The 25,631-nt window shown below is 39.7% G+C and overlaps 1 protein-coding gene across 1 annotated transcript in view; it reads left to right on the top strand.

Moving 5' to 3' along the window:
• casz1 (castor zinc finger 1) overlaps positions 1-25,631 on the top strand; it is a 246,598-nt gene that overhangs the window by 38,247 nt on the left and 182,720 nt on the right. The window contains exon 3 of the mRNA XM_031794213.1: positions 21,130-21,233. The gene's annotated coding sequence lies outside the window, so the exon portion shown is untranslated. The remainder of the gene's footprint in view (positions 1-21,129; positions 21,234-25,631) is intronic.

The raw sequence follows: 25,631 nt of genomic DNA, 5'->3' as shown, positions 1-25,631 counted from the left end.
CACCCACAATAATTCACATATTCTTATACACAAAACGTTAGCATAGGTTTCAACTTTACTGCGCATCTTTGGAATGTCGGGATAATTACATCTATTCTAATAATGATATTTTTCTAAATAAGCCTTGAACCAGTCTGTCTTGTTTTGTGTTCTCAAAGACATTTTGTCTCCTTTTTTTCTGTCTGCTAGAGGTTACTGGGGTCAATTTGTATTTGACCTGGAGTATGTTTTTTTAATTGTAATTTTCATCTTTTGATTCTTTAGACTCTAACAAGCTAAAGTGATGTGGATTTAACAGGACATAAGTTAAATATTTGGATATCGTACCATTGTTTGTGTGCCCATGCATCGGGCAAGGGCTGAGGGGCCCTTGAGGCATAGAAATCTGAGGCCTCAAAGATACCATTTCACACTCAATAGTGTTGCTGAGCCGTACAGCCCACTTGATGTGAGCCCGTAGCTCTTGAGCTTGCATTCACTCTTTGGCTTGTTATCCCTACTGACACTTAAAGTAGAATCATTTTTGCGAGTCATATCTTAAAGAGAGCATTCCAGACATCGACTGTCCTTGCCAAGAAAAAAAATGTATTCTGTCGCTGACAGTCCTATTATTAAAACAAACATCTTGCACAATGTGTTTGTAGAGAAATTTGAGCCACACCAACAGATATACAGTACCAGTCAAAAGTTTGGACACACCTACTCATTCTTTATTTTGACTATTTTCTACATTGTAGAATAATAATGACAAAAGTATGAAATAATACATATGGAATCAGGTAGTAACCAAATAAGTTTTAAACAAATCAAAATATATTTGATATTTTTCAAAGTAGCCACCCTTTGCCTTGAGGACAGCTTTTCACACTCTTGGCATTCTTTCAATTTATTTACAACAAATTTATTTAACTAGGCAAGTCAGTTAAGAACAAATTCTTATTTTCAATGACGGCCTAGGAACAGTGGTTTAACTGCCTGTACAGGGGCAGAACGACAGATTTGTACCTTGTCAGCTCGGGGATTTGACCTTCCAACCTTCCGGTTACTAGTCCAACGCTCTAACCACTAGGCTACCCTGCCGCCCCAGGTGTGGCTCCTTAAAAGTTAATTTGTGTAATTTCTTTCCTTCTTAATGCGTTTGAGCCAATCAGTTGTGTTGTGACAAGGTAGGGGTGGTATACAGAAGCTAGCCCTATTTGGTAAAAGACCAAGTCCATATTATGGTAAATAAGCAACGAGAAATGATAGTCCATCATTAGTTTAAGACATGAAAATCAGTCAATCCCTACCATTTCAAGAACTTTGAACGTTTCTTCAAGTGCAGTCGCAAAACCCATCAAGCGCTATGATGAAACTGGCTCTCATGAGGACCACCACAGGAAAGGAAGACCCAGAGTTACCTCTGCTGCAGATTATATTTTCATTATAGAGTTACCAGCCTCAGAAATTCCAGCCCGAAGAAATACTTCACAGAGTTCAAGTAACAGACACATCTCAACATCACCTGTTCAGCGGAGACTGCATGAATCAGGCCTTCATGGTCGAATTGCTACTAAAGGACAACAATAAGGAGAAGAGACTTGCTTGGGTCAAGAATCACAAGCAATCACAACCAATGGACATTAGACCGGTGGGAATCTGTCCTTTGGTCTGATGAGTCCAAATTTGAGATTTTTGGTTCCAACCGCAATGTGTTTGTGAGACGCAGAGTACGTGAACAGATGATCTCCGCATGTGTCCTTCCCACTGTGAAGCATGGAGGAGAAGGTGTGATGGTGTGGGAGCTATGCTGATGACACTGTCTATGATTTATTTAGAATTCAAGGCACACTTAACCAGCATGGCTACCACAGCATTCTGCAGCAATATGCCATCCCATCTGGTTTGCACTAAGTCCCACTATCATTTGTTTTTCAAGAGGACAATGACCCAAAACACATCTCCAGGCTTTGTAAGAGCTATTTTACCAAGGAGAGTAATGGAGTGCTGCATCAGATGACCTGGCCTCCACAATCACCCGACCTCAACCCAATTTGAGATGGTTTGGGATGAGTTGGACCTCAGAGTGAAGGAAAAGCAGCCAACAAGTACTCTGCATATGTGGAAACTCCTTCAAGACTGTTGGAAAAGCATTCCAGGTGAAGCTGGTTGAGAGAATGCCAATAGTGTGCAAAGCTTTCACCAAGGCAAAGGGTGGCTACTTTTTTGGTTTCTACATAATTCCATATGTGTTATTTAATAGTTGTGATGTCTTCACTATTATTCTACAATGTAGAAAATAGTAGAAGTAAAGATAAACCCAAAACTTTTGACTGGTACTGTATACTGTGGGATTTCTGACATTCGTGGGCTGATATGAATTGAACAAATGCAACGAACACACAAACTTACTGAAATTTACTGTTCCTTGTGTGCAAAGTAGTCACTTGTTTTTCAAGCTAAATTGCTGGGGGGAAAAAATGACGATACAGGTGAACATTGACACTTGCAGTAGGCAGGAAAGATATTCCTTCGTCAAAATACAATTTTGTCTTGTGTTGTAGAGCCCATCTGGACTGATCTTCTTAGAGATATTAGAACACTTTGAGAAAGGAAGACCACTGCAGGAAGAAAGAGCAAGGATCTGTTCCATATGAATCATTTATTAACGTTGTTTCATTGAGATTCCTCCACAGGTCATGTGACTGGGTATCTTGTTAACTTGTTAAACATTATGACAATCAAGATTATGAATAGACTGATTTGAAGTTGCATTACTGTGTCAATAGAACTGTTTTAGATGCGACAGTACGTTATATAACAGCCCAATGACTGCTCACAGTTTTTTAGTGCTCATACTCAGGCAGTTAGTGTACCAGGTGTTTTTGTCGAAGATTTTTCCACAAGATAAATGGAAAAGTGCCATGCCTCTCAGACTTCTTATCCTATTAATATGTCCTATAATCCTCTCACCATCACCAAAAGCTGAGTTTTATGACAGAAACATGTTTTTGTCAGGCATAACTTCCAGTTTACGTTTTCGGGTAATTATAGTATTGTGCACACTGGAGTGGCACAAATTAGCACTTTGGGCGATAGATCAGTTGGCCGGGTGCCCATCACTACCTGTGTACGGCCTGGACATGAGCAGGGGAGCAGACACACGCAGTCCCGCTAGACTCAAATGTTGGAAAAAGACAGCCAAAGCGTGAGTCAACTGTGGGAGTTTTTGGTTCTTTCCGTTATGTTGTAAACTAGGGGTGTATTCCGTAGGAACCAAACGGAAGCAAATGGGACGAAACAGGGAGGGACCTACCTGAATTTGTCTAATAGGAAACTTGTTTTTGTTGCAAAACATTTTCCTACAGTGTGCATGAATTAATACACCCTGACCGTACATGTATGACAGGATTGGAAGTGTTTGATCCTCTCCCTATCCCTTCTAGAACCAGCCTGAAATAAGGATTCAAACCCGCAACACCGATGATCTGTTCAGAATTATGATGAAGAGGAGCAAGGAGCAATCAATCTGCCATTTTAGATCTGATTGGTCTGAAACTCCTATAGCAGGCCAACCCCGTATAAGATACTGTGGATTCTGTAATGAAGGCACAGGGCTGAGATAAAGTTCTCAATGAATTGTACCTGGCTACCATTTCTCAAGACTAGAGAAACCAGGGGTGTATGGAAGAGTAATCAAAACATTATCTAGGTCATCAAAGCTGCTACCACTGTTGGGATTCATCCGTAGGGTTCAGTTGGGGTCTGAAGGGTTGTGCTCCCTCCCAGAGATGTCATGAAAGAGGAGTTGATGTCGCTGCTCCCTGTTCCCTGACAGCTGAAGCCCATGGAAGGAACTGGAGGATGGAGAGCAGCGATTAAAACCAGTTCCTCCTTATTACAAGTGGAATTTCCTCCCAGCTGATTGAAGTTTGAGCATATTGCTGCCATATTCCCTCCCACAAGAGGCCTGAGTTGTAATATTTTGCAGAAAGGAGGGGGTGGATGAGAGACTATCAAAGTCTCTCGCTTTCAGCGTTTATTTTTTATTTTTTTGCACACCATTGACCCAGCTGTGAGTTGAATTTCCAAAGCATTTAGTCATTTAGCACAAGTCGTCCAGGATAAATGGAAGGCTATTATTAGTATTTCTTACCAGAGAAAATTTAATTTCCAAACAGACTAGCCTACAGTTAAAAACAATGTGAGGAACACTACGATGAAGTCAAATATTTACGCAGTGATCTGATCAATACTCGCTCAGAATGAGTATTAATATGTAGAGTATTTATAATACAATGTGTGGGGGGGGGGACCACAGTATGTAATCCCATGCCATTTAGCTGTTCTATGCTAAATTAATGCAATCCCCTAATGTTTAGTGTAAAGAATCAATCATGCAAAAATCTATTGTTGCATTAGCCTTGAAAGAACAATAATAATAAAAACGCTATAATGGTTTTAGCTTCCTTTCCATAAATCATGTTGGCGGGGGGGACAGAGGTGGGGGCATCTTAACTTGCGGAGTGTGCCATTTCAGTCCTTCTGAGGAGTTGAGGTGATGCTGAATATTGATATCATATTGAACAATAATCCAACATAAACTTGAGCTTTTTTTCAACCTTAGGTGTCGTGAAATACGGCGTGACAGTGAGAGTCACTCTACTGTATCTACCGGTAACTGAATTTGACCCGACACCTCTCCGCAATGACATAAAGCAGTTTTGTGTTCGATAGCCACTCAACACCACACTGTAAATCAACATGAAATGCATAAAAAAGGTGTCGGGTGTGAGATTTACTGTAACACTGAAAATCCTTTTAAACAAATATGAAAATAAAGCCCAAATCAGTCTGAAAGTCGTTTAAGAGGTCATCGCACTTCAGTTTAGAGCTGGGCACTGAAAGCTGACAGGCTGTCGGAATTTACATTTGGTATTATCATTTGATTGATGACATGTCTCACAGTCTCTTGTCTCGTTGCGTACTATAGTGCTGTGTGTCTATGGTACTGTGTGTCTATGGTACTGTGTGTCTATGGTACTGTGTGTCTATGGTACAGTGCGTCTATGGTACTGTGTGTCTATGGTACTGTGTGTCTATGGTACAGTGCGTCTATGGTACTGTGTGTCTATGGTACTGTGTGTCTATGGTACTGTGTGTCTATGGTACTGTGTGTCTATGGTACTGTGTGTCTATGGTACTGTGTGTCTATGGTACAGTGCGTCTATGGTACTGTGTGTCTATGGTACTGTGTGTCTATGGTACTGTGTCTCTATGGTACTGTGTGTCTATGGTACAGTGCGTCTATGGTACCGTGTGTCTATGGTACTGTGTGTCTATGACACGGACCAAATGCAAATGGTACAAACACCGGAAAGAAGAAACACAATGCAGCTTTGAATAGTCACCCCTTAGCGTTGTGAGAGATATTGAAATGTACCAATAACTAAGCAAATGTCACTTTTGTACAGTAGCATCATTATACAAACACACATATAGCCTACAGTATGTTTGAACCAATAACGTGAGTGAGTTTCATGAAGGTTTACAGTGAAGTTATGGCAACAGATCAACATTTATTTGTCGCGTACATAGATAAGCAGATGTTAAAGTGTGTCTAGCTCCAGCAGTGCAGTAAATGTCTAACAGTACAATACTAATATACAAATAATCCAAAGATCCAATTTTTTTTTTAAATATCAGAACAAGCAATTTCAGAGTCTGGAATATAAATACGTGGTGTGTATGGACAATATATAATTAGGAAAAAGGTATGTACAGCAGTAGTTATAGGATGAGCTATGTTGAGAATACAGTAATACAGATTAAGTCGTCCGTGGATCTGTTGGGGCGGTATGGAAATTGTAGTGGGTCTAGGGTGTTGGGTAAGGTGGAGGTGATATGGTCATTAACGCACTTGAATGTCTTACTCCCATCGTCTACAGAAATCGGGAGCACACAGTTCTTGTCAGTGGCGGCTGTCCACGTCGGCTGCTCTGTGTTGTTTTCCTCAAAGCGGACAAAGAAAGTGTTTAGTTTGTCCGGGAGTGAGGAGTCGGTGTCCGCGACGTGGCTGGCTTTCCCTTTATAAGCCTTGATTGTCTGGAGTCCCTGCCACATGTCTCTCATGTCTGAACCTTTGAATTGCGACTCCACTTTGCCTTAAGGAGGTCCATGTTGCCAGTTACCTTGCCATGGTTAAATGTGGTGATTTGCTCTCTCAGTTTTACGCAAATGCTGACATCTATCCACGGTTTTTGGTTTGGATGAATTGTAATCGTCACTGTAGGAACAACTACCTGATGAAGCTAGTCACTGAGTCAGTGTGTATGTCGATACTATTCCCAGAGGCGACCCGGAACATTTCCCAGTCGGCATGATCAAAACAATCCTGAAGCAAAGATTCCGATTGGTCTGACCAACGTTGAACAGTCCTTACCACGGGTGCTACCTGTTTAAGTTTCTGCCGATAGGCGGGGAGGAACAGGATGTAGGCTTGATCTGATTTGCCCAATGCCAGAATTCATTCATGACAAAGGTATTGTATGATAGTTTTAGGAGTAGGTAGACCTAAGAAAGTGCTTTCTATAATGTAGTTCCAGCCTGAGGCCTGTAGAAAAGGCTTTGCAAGTTAGCCCCATTTGAAGAGGCATCTCCATTACACAGAGAGAATACCCTCTCTTCCAGGAAGTGGGTGGAGAAGATAATACCCTGAAAGAGGGAGGAAAGAAGAAAACAATCAAATTAATGAATATTTTTGTTGCCATAATCAGTCATTTTGAACTTAAACCAAAAAGAGCAACAAAACAAATAGTTTTTTGGGGAAAGAATACACGTATTTAATGCCTTCAAGCAAAACTAATTAAAGACCACACCTCATTTACATAAATAAGCATTATAATTTGCATGGCGGCACGAGAGAAAGGGGCGAGAGAAAAGAAAGCAATATTTTGCAGTCTGCTAATTTCAATTTATTTAGGATTTAAGCTTAATAAAGATTCATTTTGGAGGGGAAGAGAAAATAATCAAAGAGGAAATGTGAACTATCTCCAAAGATGCAGCAGCCCTATTCAAAGGGCCCTTTCCGAGTCACTAGATGACTCCTAATCTGGAGTGGCACTTGCTGGCCTGCCTCCAACACAACTCCTTGAAAGGTAAAACATTTTAGAGCCCAATTTATTAGTATGCAATTCTGGCATCGGGTAGAGAATTAATGGCGGTGACTGATAATGACTGTAATCGTGGCACAAATGGGGTGTTGAAATAGCAAACAACGGGCACAAGGCATGTAATGGGGATTTTATTAATTACCTAAGGTCCCTAGCATGAGCAAGCCTCCAGGATTTACTGTGGCCGTGCCAGCCGGTCGACGAGGGGTCACACGGCCTAATCTGAGAATGAAGGGGTCAGTACAGAGGTGAAAACGGGGTCAACGTGGCACGCTACTGCACTCAGTCTAAAAGAGCTACATAATACCGTCATGGCTGGGAAGCAGGGTCTCTAGCACTTAGAAGATGAGGGGATTCCAATCAGTTGCCCCTGATATATGCACTTAAGCAGCAGGATCGTATAGGCCCCTATTCAATCAGAAGTGCATAAACAGGAAGTGATGGGTCAAGGCAAAACAACATTTTCCTCACACTTTGAGAAGGTGTTTTTGAATCAAGTTTGTTTTTGTTTCACCTAGCAAATATTAAACCGCCCATCAAATGATTCTGAAGATGTACATTTTGACAGTCTGACAAGTATCGTTAACTTACATTCACCTGCTTTCATTTACCTTTTCAAACAGCAAACAAAACAATGCCAGTATGGTGAATTGTATCTCCTTTTTCCTTTGTTCTCAGTCAGAAAAAAAGGACTGTCAGGTAGGGAGGCCCATTCACACATCAACTCATCAACAAGAGAGGATTGATTAAAAGTCCCCTTTATTACCTCCTGCATCCTTAATGGACACTATACTTTCAAAATGGAAGAAACAATTAGAGTTTTACTGCTTTGTGGGCACTACTGATTTATATAAATCACAGCACGGGTGTAAATTTTTCAATAAAAGACAGAACCACTCCTCGCATGCATAATCAGCGTGTCTACAAACACACTGTAGGGGAGAGTGGGGTATGTTGAGCCTTTTTTCAATTCAGCATCACTATGTCAAGGGAAATATAGTATTCTTTCTAATGAAGATATTGTATCCACATATATTTCAGGATGTTGTGTATCCCTGGAAATATTCAGAATTAATGTAGACATAACAGTTTTGAAAACATAGCTTGTCCATAAAAGTGGTCTCGTTGCACAATTTACCTGAGGTGTGGGGAAATTGAGCATAGGGACAGGATAAGTTGAGCTGCCTTGGGGTAAGTGGGTGTTTGTGTCCTATTACAGTGGGTGATGATGCTGCTAGGTCAAAGTTGAATTCATGGGATGGGGGTGTGGTAGATTGTCTATATTAAATGTATGCCAGCATTGAGATACAGATCTCTCTGTTCAATATCACTTACCATTCAATTTCTTGACCAGTTTTCTGGGACAGTGATGATATTTCGCTGTGCTAATGCATAGGCAAGTTCTCTGCATATGAGGCTACTAAAGCCCACGAAACTGGTCCATGAAATTCTTGATATGTTTAGCGAGCTCAGACTCCGATAAGACCTTGTGTGCCTCTGCTACTCTATCATAGCCCCTCTTTCGTACAGGTACATGTTCGTTTTCTTTTTTGGCAGTGTACCTCTTCAGTGTCATTGTTTATCTTTTCATCCCTTGCTGCTGCTCATATTGACTTCTTCCCTTCTCTCAATTCCTTGGCTGCTCCCTCAAGAACCTCAAGGAGGGCCAGACCCCTGCTTGTTTTACATTAGTATACATGGGGCACATTGCAAAAATACTATGCATAAAACTGACTAAATGTAATCATAATCATCATAATCATATAGGGTATGGTGGCCATTTACTAATTGGCTCAACTTACCCCAAGGCAAACATTTTGACTATATTCGACCACACAGCTACAATGATACACTTTCATGCTAGGTTTAGGACCTCATATTGTAGCTTATAGAGACCCCAGCTGATGTACAAAACGATCTACTTTGGTTTAGATACAAGCATCATGAAACCTTAACACAATAAATTGATTTGACTTTGTGAAAATGTTTTTGGGAACTAACTTACCACTTTTTTTCATGTAGTTTCTTCCTTCACAGACTCCATGAAATGATGACCACTTCCTAAATATTTGGTCACATGATTAATTTTGTTTATGGTTCCCAGAAACAATGGTTGGTTCAACTAACCCTTTGGCTCAACTTACCCCACTCTCCCCTCCAGTAGTGCACATGGCAAGTTCACACTCTTTTAAATTGGTTGGGCCCCACTGGTAAGAGAAGCAGCTTGAGGGAATATGTAAACAATTTGTATGCTTTACTACCCCTAATATTTCTCTATATGTTTGAGCCCCAAATATTTGAGAGAAATAAAAGTGCAACTGCTGTTTGGATTTTGGATGTGTGTTTTTTATGAATTAGAGGCTTCTTCCAACATTATTTTTTATTCTTAAGGATGCACATGTGCGTACACACACACACACACACACACACACACACACACACACACACACACACACACACACACACACACACACACACACACACACACACACACACACACACACACACACACACACACACATAAAGAGAGCAGCTGGGTTTTATTTCAGAGAATAAAAGCAATAATGGTTGGAAGCCTTTGAAATCATTAATAGATAAAAGAATGAGAGATCACATGACATCTGGAGGGAGATTGAAGTTTGATCGCATCTTGCGTCTGATCCATTATCCAGCAAAAAAAGAGACGGATTACAATCTTCTTCTAATTAACCGTTTTGAGGGAAGCATAGTTTAGGTGTGGGATTTGATCTACACAATAATTTCCAAAGAGTCAAAATATATATCTATATTTGTCTGGACAATACACTCAACATAGATCAGTGTAAGAGGAGAGCCTGTATGGTGCTTTCAAACTGCTTCAATAGAAAATGGGGTATGCTTACGTATGTACTGGATTTGCCTATAGTATGTACCTCTGTCAGGGAGTGGGCACGCTACATTCTTGTGTTTAACCGATGGGAGGGATGAACATGGTACAATAGAAAATCTTGCCATTCAGGTTCAGAGGTTTTAACCCGGTCCTCAAATGTGAGAACTTGCACATACTGTACATAAGACTTTTTAAAGCTTCCGGAACTCCGTTTGACATTTCTCAGGACAGGTTGCCCCTCTTACTGTCTGAAAACTAGTTTGGCCTCCTCTGTCCTGCTGTACCGCTCTGGTACTTTTTTTCCCAAAGAAAATGAATAAAACAGCTGTAAAAAGGTCCATAAAAGAGTCCGACTACAAAGAGACGACTTCTCAAAGGACTCAAACAGATCTTCAGATACCTTAATCTAGACTGTCATCTGACTTTGTTTGATTTGCGGCAAATACGAGTTCCAATTAGCAATGGTATCAGATCTGACCTAAGTATGAGCAACTAAGAGCTTTTAGAGAAATGAATAAAGGAAAAGTGAATTAAGAGTAATTTTGTGTAATTTGTAGCCTTTTCATTCAACAGTAGTCGTCACTTTGTTTTCAGATCATATGTACAGAGATTAGGGTACGCGTTGATTACTTCAATTCAGTTGACAGGTTAGCTCGGCTCAATAGATGAAAAGGTATTTTATCAAAAGACTTGAAAAAGACTTTAATTTGAAGCGCAGCGTGTACAGTCATTGACTGGGTTAGTGTCTTATAGTTTCTTGTGATCCTTTTTTATCAGCAGAGTCAAAATGGTATGTGCCACTGTATTCACAAGTTCTGACTAGGTTTTCAAAACAGACATAGGTAATATTTCAACTTTTTTTAACCTTGCTTTTTCCCCTATCAAAGGCCTAGCTTTTGATTGTGTCTTTTTCAACTTCAAAGGTCAAATCCATTGTTTGAGGAAAAAGTTGTGTAATTCCTTGAAATAGAGATCCGAGTATCAACGTCCCCTTAACACTACAGTACCGTACTGCACTTTCAGGATATAGACTGTATGGAAATATGTCCAATAAATGTATCAATTTATACAGAGTAAGTGTACATTACTGTCCGGGAAACAGAAACCTAGAGTCCCTTTCGTACTCAAAAACACTTGAAACGAACTCCATATAAGCTATGTGTCCACTTGTAAACTGTAGACATCATTGTTGGGGGTGGGGGAGAGAAGGGGGCGAGTGAAGGAGAAAGCGAGATTACGACTGAGAGAGACTGAGAGAGGGATTGTGCCACATATCAGATCCCATCTTGGAGACTGATTGACATCTTCCATAGTGCATGTAAACAGTAATTCTGTGGCAAGAGTACTATAGGCAGTTATGAGTACTTTATAAGCTTAGCCCTTGACCTGTACCTTTTTAGCAGTGTCCAGCTGATCTCTGCCTGCTCGTCATGCTGCCTCTCATCCATGTGAATCTTTATAAATACAGTGCCTTCAGAACGTATTCACAGTATTCACCCCACTTTCTCCATATTTTGTTGTGTTACAGCCTGAATTTAAAATTGATTAAATTGAGATTTAGTGTCACTGGCCTACACACAATACCCTATAATGTCAAAGTTTAATTATGTTTTTAGACATTTTTACAAATTAATAAAAAATGGAAAGCTGAACCGTCGAGTCAATAAGTATTCAACACCTTTGTTATGGCAAGACTAAATAAGTCACAGAATAAGTTATGTGGAATCACTAATAGTGTTTAACATGATTTTTGAATGACTACCTTGTCTCTGGACCCCACACATACAATTATTTGTAAGGCCGCTCAGTTGAGCAGTGAATTTCAAACACAGATTCAACCACAAAGACCAGGGATGTTTTCCTGTGCCTCGCAAAGAAGGTAACCTATTGGTATATGGGTATAAAAAAAGCTGACGTTGAATGTCCCTTTGAGCATGGTGAAGTTATTAACTACACTTTGGATAGTGTATCATTACACCCAGTCCCTATAAAGATAAAGGCATCCTTCCTAACTCAGTTGCCAAAGAGGAAGGAAACTGCTCAGGGATTTCACCATGACCCAATGGTGACTTTAAAACACTTACAGAGTTTGATGGCTGTGATAGGAGAAAACATTGTAGTTACTCCACAATGTTAACTTAAATGACAGAGTGAAAAGAAGGAAGCCTGTACAGAATAAAATATTCTAAAACATGCATCCATCCTGTTTGCAAAAAGGCACTTAAGTAAAACTGCAAATAATGTGGCAAAGAAATACATTTTATGTCCATATTACAAAGCGTTATGTTTGAGGCAAATCCAACACATCAATGAGTACCACTATTTACATTTTCAAGCATTGTGGTGGTTGCATCATGTTGTGGGCATGCTTGTCATCGGTAAGGACTAGGGAGTTTTTTTTAGGATAAAAAGAAACAGAATTAAGCTAAGCACAGGCCAAATCTGGTTATGTCTGCTTTCCAACAGATACAATTCACCTTTTAACAGGACAATAACCTAAAACACAAGGCCAAATATACACTGGAATTGCTTACCAAGACGACATTGAATGTTCCTGGGTAGCCTAGTTACAGTTTTGACTTAAATTGGCTTGAAAATCTATGGCAAGACTTGAAAATGGCTGTCTAGCAATGATCAACAACCAACTTGACAGAGCTTGAAGAAATAAAAAAATAAGTCATGTGCAAACATTGTGTAATCCAGGTGTGCAAAGCTCTTAGATACTTACCCAGAAAGACTCAAAGCTGTAATCGATGCCAAATGTGATTCTAACATGTATTGTGAATACTTATGTAAATTAGATATTTATCTATTTCATTTTCAAAACATTTTTAAATATCAGTTCTAACAGGTTTTCACTCTGTCATTATGGGGTATTGTGTGTAGATGGGTGAAGGAAAACAGTTATTAAATAAATGTTTAATTCAGGCTGTAACACAACAAAATGTGGAATAAGTCAAGGGGTATGAATACTTTCTGAAGGCACTGTACATTTTTAACACCGCAGTGTGCATTTATTTTTCTTTATCTGGTTAAACACCTGTTTTGACCAAATATCCCTCCAAATCTCATGTATATCTCAACAACTATTTGGGTACACTATTTGTTTACACTTTTGAACAAAATCAAGGTAAACTTTGATTTAAAAAATACATGGACAAAACCTCTATTAAAAAAAGAACATGACATGCCACGAACTACCTGTCCCATTCAGACGTGAACCATCTTTCAACCTGGCACTTATTATTTGTGTTTTTACCTCAATGTGCTTGTCCCATGGGTGTGTACATTTTTGCAGAATGTGAGGTCATGCTTGAAAAATGTAATGAAAAGCATTTCATGTCATGACACATCAAAACCTGTTTTTACATAAGGACCTGCATTTTTTATATCCGTGCAGTCGTCAAACGAATGTTCCTCTCTGGTTTTGTTTGTTTTTCTCTTATTATTTTTTTCCTCTGCCCTTTGCTCATAACCGGATCTGAACACAGAGAGACGGGAACAAAAACTGACAGCATTCTTTCACAGTGACTTCACCCATTTTGTCTCATCTGATACCTTTTTGGAAATCATGAAACTAATTCCCTAATTCCCTTTTCATGTACACAGTCAATCCACCCTTTTCAAATGAATTCTGATTAATTGGTACAAATTGAATGACGTGTTCGATATAAGTACACCACCTGGACAGGACGCTAATCTATTGCAGGAACTGCTATGAAATGAGTTGTATTATAGATCAAAAAGTACATTTTAACTCCAGTCTAGTTTGTCCTGTCAAGTGTGTTGGCCAATGATGCATTTCCACTTCAAAACAAAGTTCCATTCTACTTCCAAAGTAGTGTTCCTCGGGGCATTCTCTGTGCAGATGCCCCAGTGTTTAAGAGGTGTCTGAGACAGGAGTGTTACCTCACCTGGTCTTATATTTACCTCAGATGGTAGGATTAGGAAGTAGCCATGTGGAAGATATGGCTCTAATCCACTCTTCCTCCTACTTGCCTAACACACACACACGCACGCATGCACCCACACACAGGCCGATTGGCCTTCTGGCAAATGCCAGATGCCTGGACCAGTTTTTAGTAGGGTGTGTGTCGAAATCGACATATCTATTTTGATGTAAAAATAAAACATTCAAACATTTGAAAAAGGTGACCCTTTTGTGCAATTTCTCTATTATACAGTAATGAGCCTGTGGCTGATCAGTGGTTAATGGCCGGACCCCCTATCAAGATGGTTTACTGATAGACAGCTGAGGTCAGAAAAGAAAACTGCTCTGACCTCATGGCTTGGTTTTTATTCTGACATGCACTGACAACTGTGGGACCTTATATAGACAGGTGTGTGCCTTGTCTTGTCCAATCAAGTGAATTTACCCCGGGTGGACTACAATGAAGTTGTAGAAACATCTCAAGGATGATCAATGGAAACAGGATGCACCTGAGCTCAATTTTGAGTCTCATAGCAAAAGGTCTGAATACTTATGTTAGTAAGGTATTTCTGTTTTTGATTTTTAATATACTTGCAAAAAATGATATAAACCTGTTTACGCTTGTCATTATGGGTTATTGTGTGGAGATTGATGAGGGGAAAACAATTGAATACATTTTAGTACAAGGCTTGCAATGTAACAAAATGTGGAAAAAGTCAAGGGGTCTAAATGCTTTCCGAATGCACTGTAAATGTAGAAAGAACATATTCTACAATGTTCCCCTCAATCAAAACATTCTGTTTTCTGGGCGACTAAAACCACGATCTGGCCAAACCGTAAATTGCAATATCCTCATGATTTCTGTAATGAAAGTTTTTGCCCTGCCCCTGTGCCTGTGCCCTTGCTGGGGCCTGCTGTTGTGTTGAGCGAGCCACTCTCTTTTCCTCCTATGCACTCGAGAGAGAAAAATGCGTTCTGATTGTGTACTAATTCCAAATTGCGGGGAAAACACAGCTTTGGAAACTTCACCCCCTTATTCCTATCAAAGAGAGGAGGGTCTCAGCTTTCTGTAGGTATCATTTTTGTTTCTCAACTCTCAATATTCAGCTCAATAACAACTCTTTTACCACCAGTATATTTGATATGGCTTTGAGAGCGGTGCGAGCATGAATGTGCACCGGTCATTGCCAGGGCACAAGCCTAATAGGCCTCGTGGGCAGTAGCCTACAACTGCAGCATTTGTTTAGGACATGACATTTACTGTTGGATGAATAGATGGCTACTAGCAGTGGGTATTATAGGTAACACTTTACTTACTTCAGTCAAAAAGAGGGTGTCTTGTACTGCACCTGAAATCTGCTCCTGCATTCATCCCAGTCATCAGCAACAGACCATTGGAGTAGGTGCATGTCTGACATCAATGTGTGCGCAATTACAATGATAATTTAATATGTTAAATAAAAAAGATATAACATAAACACACTTTTGGCACGTAGGCCATGGTGAAATCGAATGTTTTACCTTGTGTGGTAGGTTTTGTGGGTTTCAACATTTTTATCTAGGTCTCATAACCAGCCATAAAATAACTACCTGGGTATTTTTTTTTATAAAAAAAAAAGTCTTATGTAGGTGTCATAACAAGCCATAAAATAACGCAATATATGTCACAACAGGTCTAAATATACGTGTCATGACAATGTTATGACCATATTATAACAGGTTATGTCAGTTGTTCTGACATATTATGCTATAGTTCTGACCGTGTCATAACGTCTTTCTAACGCTGGGTGTAAAGTGTTACCGTATTATATTAACAGTTAATGATCTAGTGTTTTGAGTTTCAACTTCCTCAGGTGTTGAACCCCAAATTAATTAGCCTATGGTGTTAGTTAGTGCACATAAAGATGTATGGATTTAATCTCTATTGAACAAAAAACAATCATGCAACTATAGTCTAATTGTCAACCCAAAATTCATGACAATCACCGGATTAGGTTGCATATCAAAATACACTACATGACCAGGATGTGTTTACTTGCTCGTCAAACATCATTAATATGGAGTTTGTTTCCACTGGATGTTGGAACATTGCTGTGGGGACTTGGTTCCATTCAGCCACATGAGCATTAGTGAGGTCGGGCGATGATGTTGGGTAATTAGACCTGGCTCGCAGTCGGCGTTTCAATTCATCCCAAAGGTGTTTGATGGGGTTGAGGTCAGGGCTCTGTGGAGGCCAGTCAAGTTCTTCCACACCGATCTCGACAAACCATTTCTGTATGGATATTGCTTTGTGCTTGGGGGGCATTGTCATTCTGAAACAGGAAAGGGCCTTCCCCAAACTGTTGCCACAAAGTTGGAAGCACAGAATCTTCTAGAATGTCATTGTATGCTGTAGCTTTAAGATTTCCCTTCAGTGGAACTAAGGGGCCTATCTCGAACCATGACAAATAGCCCCAGACCATTATTTATCCTCCACCAAATCCTCCACCCATTTCATGAAGCTCCCGACGAACAGTTATTGGCCTGATGTTGATTCCAGAGGCAGTTTGGAACTCGGTAGTGAGTGTTGCAACTGAGGACAGACGATTTTTACGCACATCAGCACTCGGGGGTCCCGTTCTGTGAGCTTGTGTGGCCTACCACTTCGTGGCTGAGCCATTGTTTCACGTAGACACATTTCCAATTCACAATTACAGCACTTACAGTTGACCGGGGCAGCTCTAGCATGGCAGAAATTTGACGGACTGACTTGTTGGAAAGGTGGCATCCTATGACGGTGCCACGTTGAAGATTACTGAACTGTTCAGTAAAGCCATTCTACTGCCAATGTTTGTCTATGCAGATTGCATGGCTGTGTGCTCGATTTTATACGCCTGTCAGCAATGGTTGTGGCTTAAATAGCCGAAATCCACAAATTTGAAAGGGGCGTCCACATACTTTTGTATATATAGTGTATCTTGAATCATGCATTCCTGCTTGGACGTGTTAGAGCAGACCTACTTATTTCTTGAATACCCCAGTAGTCTATTTATCATACTTCCTAATAAAGCACTATGGATGACTTTATAAGGGTCATGGGCTGGTGCCACCAACTGTAAAAGTTAGTGGCACCAGTGACACCAGGGAAAAATTAGTTGGCAGGTCGGGCAGTGATGTGTGCTTGTGTGGATAAAATGCCAGGGCCAAATTCTTCACACACACACACACACCTACCTCTACAGTGCAACAGAGGTGGAGACCAGTATTTCGGGAACTCCTAATATGTGGCAATGTTTTGATAAACATTTGTCAGCCTGAACTCAATGAGTATGTCTGCAGGCACATTAATATTTCGATATTAAACAGATTATGGCAGTAGTCATGTAAACACCTTATTTTGCTTTTCTTATTCGTCGTAAAGTCACCGGTTTTTTTTTTGTTAGCGAACAAAAATATAAACACAACAATTTCTATGATTTTACTGAGTTACAGTTCATGTAAGGAAATCAGTCAATTTAAATACATTCATTAGGCCCTAATCTATGGATTTCACATGGCTGGGAGTACAGATATGCATCTGTTGGTCAGAGATACCTTTTTAAAAAAGGTAGGGTTCCAGAAGTGTAGATGATCTGTGCATGTGCTAGCACCAGCTGAGCGAGCCTCCCTCTTTAGTGCCAGTGAAGTGAGTTGGGAACAACTGAATGTTTGAGTCTTAGAAGTGGTTTTCACATACAAACTTCATATGTTCAAACCTCGAATCAAATTTGCTTCACAAAAATAACATGGTCGCTGTGGCAGAATGTTTATTTTGATTGCCAATTTTCTGCATTCATCAGAGTGCCATCAGGTCGCCTGTTTTCAGATGTGTCCATGTAAACAGAATTTTTAGGGAAATCGTTCTTCTTGAAAAGCATGTGAACGTTTTAATCTAACTATTATATTAATCTGACTATCCACAATAAACGCATTAATGTGTGCATGTAACCATACTCAATGTACCTGGAACCTGTCATTATAGCTGTTGGATTCGGCTGTCCACACTATATTACACTTGGGATTGTTGTATATCATCAATCCGTTGGTGTGGCCGGGATCATTCCGCAAAGAAAGATCATAAAACGTTTGATTTGGATCTTTACAGAGTTGTGTGTTTTCTTTTCATGCATCTACACCTACTGAATAAACAGTAACTGAATTTCAGATCAAGTTGACCGCTGTCATTTAAAAGTCAGCCCAGCCGTCTAGATTAGATTTCCACTGAATATCACATGCAAATGGACAGAGGAATATGACGTTAATATCTGAAATATAGCGATGAATATGATTTTCATATCATAATAGCATCATCATGCTATCACTTGGATGATTGATGTATACAATGATACCCTTAACAAATCATTCCTATCATTCCACTCTAGGACTTTATCCCAACTACCATCATCTTAAATGGCCTAGTGGAAGTCTCATTGTGTTATATGTGATGCTAAGTCCATCTCATTAGGGATATAATGTGAAAATGTAATTAGCACTGGTAATAATTATTGTATTTATTACGTTTTCTGTTTATTTATCAACTACATTTCAACTGGTAATTAGCAGTAATTAGGAGTGGGTTCATTTCCTTATCTTAACTCATTATGCGTATGGTTAGCAGTTTTATCAAAACTGCTCATAATATGAGAATCTTTGGATTTACCCACTGTATCGAAAGAGGGTATTGGTTTATCATTAGCTGTAGAGTTTAAATTGTAATGGTTGTTCCCCTTAAAGGCGAAGTTCAGTATTTTACAACTTAATGTTAGATGGTTCCTCGCCCTCAGAGGAGTATATGGGGCATGCAGCACGTTCAAAATGTAATGGTCAAATTAACTCAATTATTTGGTTTGACGTTACTTCAAACCATACATTTATTACCTCATCACTCCCATGTATTTTTAGATGTTTAGCTATGGTGGCTACAGTTAGTTTGGACACACCTACTAATTCCAGGGTTTTTCTTTATTTGTACTATTTTCTACATTGTAGAATAATAGTGAAGACATCAAATCTATGAAATAACACATATGGAATCATGTAGTAACCAAAAAAGTGTTAAACACATTTTATATTTGAGGTTCTTCAAAGTAGCCAGCTTTTTCCTTGATGACAGCTTTGCACACTCTTGGCATTCTCTCAACCAGCTTCACCTGAAATGCTTTTCCAACAGTCTTGAAGGAGATCCCACATATGCTGATCACTTGTTGGCTGCTTTTCCTTCACTCTGCGGTCCCAAGTCATCTCAATTGGGTTGAGGTTAGGTGATTGTGGGCGCCAGGTTATCTGATGCAGCACTCCATCACTCTCCTTCTTGGTCAAATACCCCTTACACAGCCTGGAGGTGTGTAAGGGGTATTTGGTCATTGTCCTGTTGAAAAACAAATTATAGTCCCACTAAGCGCAAACCAGATGGGAAGGCTTATCGCTGCAGAATGTTGTGGTAGACATGTTGGTTAAGTGTGCCTTGAATTCTAAATAAATCACTGACAGTGTCACGAGCAAGGCACCATCACACCTCCTCCTCCATGCTTCACGATGGGAACCACACATGCGGAGATCATCGGTTCACCTATTCTGCGTCTCACAAAGGCACAGAGGTTATAACCAAAAATCTCAAATTTGGACTCATCAGGCCAAATGACAAGTGTGACTGACTGGCTCAAATCGGTCTTATGTACAGTGCCTTGCGAAAGTATTCGGCCCCCTTGAACTTTGCGACCTTTTGCCACATTTCAGGCTTCAAACATAAAGATATAAAACTGTATTTTTTTTGTGAAGAATCAACAACAAGTGGGACACAATCATGAAGTGGAACAACATTTATTGGATATTTCAAACTTTTTTAACAAATCAAAAACTGCAAAATTATTCAGACCCTTTACTTTCAGTGCAGCAAACTCTCTCCAGAAGCCGTCTCAGAGTTCAACTGGTCCTTGTTTGGGAACACACACACCAAAGCACGCAACAGGTTGACCAATACAAGGTTTGAAAAATTGGTAACCATCCAGGCAAATTTGAGGCTTTTTGAGCCGGACAACAAGCCATCCTCAACAAGGTTGGAAAGTGACAGTGAAGATGAGGCCTCAGACTCTGATGTTCAAGAGGTGGACATTGAGGAGGTCCAGGGAGAAGACATGGAAGCCTGAGAGGAAGACAACCAAAGCTTTAGTTTTTAGACTATCATTTTACAAATGTATGTTGAAAACGTTTTTGGGAGATGCGATGGATCATTGGGGATCATTCAGTATTGCTTTTCTTTTGTTGTTCAGTGAAATCATCCCATGTGAAGAGTCAACTCATTGAAATAAAGTTGAATTGGTAACTAAATTGTTTTTTTTTTGTTTATTGGAAGGATTTAATCCTGTGCAATTATTTCTACTTATGAAAAGTTAAAAGGTTTATGTTTCTGTCTCCGTTTGATATGGTAAATATATCCAATGCAAAAACATCTACATTTAAATGGTATTAATATTAATTTTCATATATTTCCATTAATTCCCATATATTCCCGTTAATTCCCACGGAAAGTTTCCACCTCTGAAAATTCCCCAAAATGTGCAACCCTAGTTGCAACCCCCCTTTTGCCCTCAGATCAGCCTCAATTCGTCGGGGCATGGACTCCACAAGGTGTCGAAAGCGTTCCACAGGGGATGCTGGCCCATGTTGACTCCAATGCTTCCCACAGTTGCCAAGTTGGCTCAATGTTCTTTGGGTGGTGGACCATTCTTGATACACACAGGAATATGTTAAGCATGAAAAATCCAGCACCATTGCAGTTCTTGAAACAAACCGGTGTACCTGGCACATATTACTATACCCGGTTGAAAGGCATAAATGTTTTGCTTATTCTCCCTCTGAGAGTCACATACACAATCCATGTCTCAGTTGTCTCACGGCTTAAAAATAATTTTTTAACCTGTCTCCTCCCCTTCATCATCACTGAGAAGTGGATTTAACAAGTGACAATAAGGGATTATAGCTTTCACCAGGATTCACCTGGTCAGTCTATGCCATGGAAAGAGCAGGTGTCCTTAAAGTTTTGTACACTCAGTGTATGTGCATATTAGGCACCTCTGGTATACGAAATGAATTGTACCGTAATGTGTAAAGAAGTTGCAAATAACTCAGTTGATATACAACTCTCTCTTGTATCCCTTTAGGATCCAGCTGCCAAATGATTGCCCATCAAGCAGCCATGAGCAGAGTCCAGACTGTAGCTCAACGGTAGGCTGGAGTTCAGACAGAGGTGCTGCCCAACTGACATGTGAGTCTTATTTCTCCTCTACAGTAATTCAGCATTTTTGCATGCTACACTGCCTTCAGAAAGGTTTCACACCTCTGATTTTGTTGTGTTACTGCCTGAATTTAAAATTGATTAAATGTAGATGTTTTGTCACTGGCCTACACACAATACACCCTTAATGTCAAAGTGGAATTATGTTTTCAGAAATCTTTACAAATTAATAACAAATTAAAAGCTGAAATGTCTTGAGTCAATAAGTATTCAACCCATTTGTTTTGCCTAAATAAATTCAGGAGTAAAAATGTGTTTAACATAATATGTTGCATGGACCTCTGTGTGCAATAATATCTGCATTGTTTCCCACCACCTGCCAACCCCTCTTTTTACGCTACTGCTACTCTGTTCATCATATATGCACACACTTTAACCATACCCACATGTACATACTACCTCAATAAGCCTGACTAACCGGTGTCTGTATATAGCCTTGCTACTCTTCTTTTCAAATGTCTTTTTACTGTTGTTTTATTTCTTTACTTACCTACACACACACACATACTTTTTTTTCTCTGCACTATTGGTTAGAGCCTGTAAGTAAGCATTTCACTGTAAGGCCTACTACACCTGTTGTATTCGGAGCACGTGACAAATAAACTTTGATTTGATTTGATAATAGTGTTTAACATGATTTTTTAAATGACTACCTCATCTCTGTACTCCACACACAATTATCTGTAAGGTCCCTCAGTCCTGTGCCTCGCAAAGAAGGGCTCTTATTGGTAGATGGGTAAAAAATAAAAAAGCAGACATTCAATATACCTTTGGCCATGGTGAAGTTATTAATTACACTTTGGATAGTGTATCATTACACCCAGTCACTACAAAAATACAGTTCCTAAATCAGTTGCCAGAGAGAAAGGAAACCGCCAATGGTTACTTCAAAACAGTTACAGAGTTTAATGGCTGTGATTGGAGAAAACTGAGGATGGATCAACAACATTGTAGTTACTCCAAAATACTAACGTAATTGACAGAGTGAAAAGAAGAAGCCTGTATAGAATACAAAGCAAAACATTTCGCAAATCAATTACATTTTTGTCCTGAATACAAAGTGGTATGTTTGGGGCAAATCCAATACAACCAATTACTGAGTACCACTCTCCATATTATCAAGCATAGCTTGTAATAAAAAATAAACATAATGGCGCTAAGCACAGGCAAACCCTAGAAGATAACCTGGTTCAGTCTGCTTTTCACCAGACACTGGGAGATGAATTCACCTTTCAGCAGGACAATGACCTAAAACATAAGACCAAATCTACACTGGAGTTGCTTACCCAGAGATACTCACAGCTGTAATCGCTGCCAAAGGTGATTCTAACATGTATTGACTCAGGGGGTTGAATACTTATCTAACCAAGATATATTATTGTTTTATTTGACAAATGTTAGAATTTTTCATCCACTTTGATATTACAGAGGATTTTGTGGATCATTACAAAAATCTATTTTAATCCCACTTTGTAACGTACTTTCTGAAGGCACTGTATATGGGATTGACATTGAATGTTATCTACAGTGCTGCTCTCAAGAGAGTCTTGCCCTCACTGGTGTCAAGGTAAGTCAACACTGCATGCTACATTTTGCAACCATACTATAGTCATTTGAATCCACTTCAATATAGCATACAGTGTTACACATCTTTAAAGAGTATAATTTTAGGTAAGTAACATGTATTAAGTGCCACGCACAATTGGAGTATCATTAAAGTGTCTGGATTGACCTGGCTATGTCTACTTAAACATGGGCCTGCTTTGTGATATTGCAAGCTATGGAGACTAATCATTGAGTAAGATACTTAAAGGAATAATCCACTCAAAAACTATATTTTGGTATTTTTTTCATTAGTCCACTGTGATACAGTTCCAAAGATGTTTTGCATATCAGCAATCAAGTTTTCAATATATAGGACTTTCAATCAACAAATTGTAATTTGTCACTTATCACGATGGTGCGTTTTGGCAAGTTACAATTTGCTTTTTGAAGTCCTATATCTTGAAAACTTGATTGCTGACATGCAAAACATTTTGGAAATGTATCAACAATGAACAAATGAAAAAAATACCAAAATATAGATTTTGAGTGGATTATTCATTTAAGTGGGTTGGGAAATGCAACATATCAATGAATAGACAATTATTCATATGAATAAAAAAAATGTTATGAGTGATTTGGATCGAGTATGTTTTTATTGCCTCTTTTTTTATGCAACACATAAAAGCTCTTGTATAGTACAATATCGGTGTCTGTGCTCGGTGTTGAAGTTGCACCTCTGCTTCTTGAAACAACTTAATTGTCTCAAACATGTACGCAAGCAGCACACACGAGTCATGATACCCCAAGGCCTAGATTAATTAAGCTATGAAAGCCCATGAGCAGGGAACATTCAGCAGGTGCCTGTTTGCCTTGGTATGGGACTTGGTTTTGGCAGTGGTGCAGTGGCTCATTATAAATCCATAATTAAGTTACAATTTTATTTGCTTTTTTAACATATAGTCATCAGGGATTGACATGGTTTAAACTCAGATTTTGTTAAGTGCACTCTTGACTATATTGCTACGTTATGCCCTATTCTACTTCAATCATTTGACTCTTTATTGGCTTCGTGAATGAGAAGTCATGAAGGATAATATGGTCGTGCCTTTGTTGGTTTTGACCCTTTTCCTATATGTGTTAAGATTCAAATTTGCCATAGAGTCGTTTCTGGTGAAGCTTACATTCTCCTGATTCACTCTTAATCCTAAACAAGCTGATTTGCCCTCCCCCTCTTCACCTCGGCACAAAACAAACACAGTGGCACCCTACTAGGTGCAGGGATGGTCTCCTGAACCCCTACTGTTCAACTCATCCTGTTTTGTGGTCTGTTAGCTGTACTAAGTGAATAGGGAAAGGCAGGTCTCTGTGGGTAACGTCTGTCTTTCGAGTCACCTGCCAGGAGAGAGGGAGGGTGAGAAGCCCAGCGGGGGGGGCCTCTAGGTGGGATGAGCTGGGCTGTGGGAGAGAATCCCCTGCACACTGGGTGGTCAGCCCCAAATGAGAGGCTCCACCAAACGGGTAACGTATGCCAAGAGCTTGTTCAGGCTAACCATGCAGCCTGTGGAGGGGGGATTGGGCAGGAAATTGAGGTTAATAAGCGTGCTGTATATTAAGCAGTGGTGGGGCGTCCCCAGCCTCTGAGTGCTCAGGTCCAGCACCTCTCTTAGAGACGTTGCCAGCGAACTACAGTTACGTACACCACAGAATACTTCAGCAGTTATGCAGTGACATTATTTATTATGTAGCACAGCATGCATGCTCAAAAGAGGATTTGTTAGAAAAATGCATAAAGATAAACATTTGAGAACTACCGATAATCAGTCATGCCGATATTTATGGCTGGTATTAGCCTTTCTTAGTCCATCGGCTATCAGCCCTTGAGTATCGGCGCAGCCGATTTCCCTTTCATAGCGCGAGTGCACTTGCCTCTCGTGTAAAACCCTGCAAGCCGGTGCCACTCATTGCTAGTTAGCCTGTCGTCGAGGATCCTCTGGGCTGCTTGCTAGCTACCCACTTATGCTGCATATACATTTAGCACACTTTAATAATGCCACACGAAATGGTGGAACTTTGTAAGTGATAATTAATTTACTGTTAGGAAAAACAATGTCCAAACTGGGGTCCAGCACTTTACAAAGCAATGTAAGTTCAATGCCCTAGAACTTTGTCATAGTAATGCCAAATATGCTCATTTCAAAGCTGATTGTCACAAAACATTTTGTTAATTCACTGAGTTAGCTAAATGACTTGTCTTTCCCTTGCTCAGCCGATCTGCTGCCCGAGCCGAACTGCCTGGCTAGCTACATGAGACACAATCGGCCTTGTAGTATTTGATTATTGTAGACATCTGCCAGAAGTAAATTCATCCACGAATATAATATCTTTCATATGACCACGTTTTCATGAATTTTATGATATAATTGTCAAGCCAATTCAAATGACCAGGGACATGAACACGGAAGTACAGTATGACTTAGGAACGCGTCACTTGCACACGGTATAGGCTACTTCTATGAAAATGTTGTAGATCAGTAGACCTAACATGGTCCCAAATGAAAGGGAACCCGATTGTTAGTCATCTGTAGCCCCATAGACGAATGAAATCAGCTCAATAACAGAATGTATGCACACAGTCCTATTGAATATGAATTCACCTGTATTGTGAATAGGTCTATGCCATCAGGATTTACCCAGTTTATCAAGAGATTTACCATCAAATAAATAATTTCTGTTATGCAGTTATATGGTTAAAACAAAGTCAAATGGATTATATGGTTGTACATGGTAGCCTCTGGGGAATATTTTGCCCCAAAAAATTGGTAT

Source organism: Oncorhynchus kisutch, linkage group LG17 (genome assembly GCF_002021735.2).
Source record: "Oncorhynchus kisutch isolate 150728-3 linkage group LG17, Okis_V2, whole genome shotgun sequence".
Lineage (NCBI taxonomy): Eukaryota > Metazoa > Chordata > Actinopteri > Salmoniformes > Salmonidae > Oncorhynchus > Oncorhynchus kisutch.
Note: the sequence above shows the minus strand (reverse complement) of the source record. Positions and strands in the feature narration are given on the sequence as shown.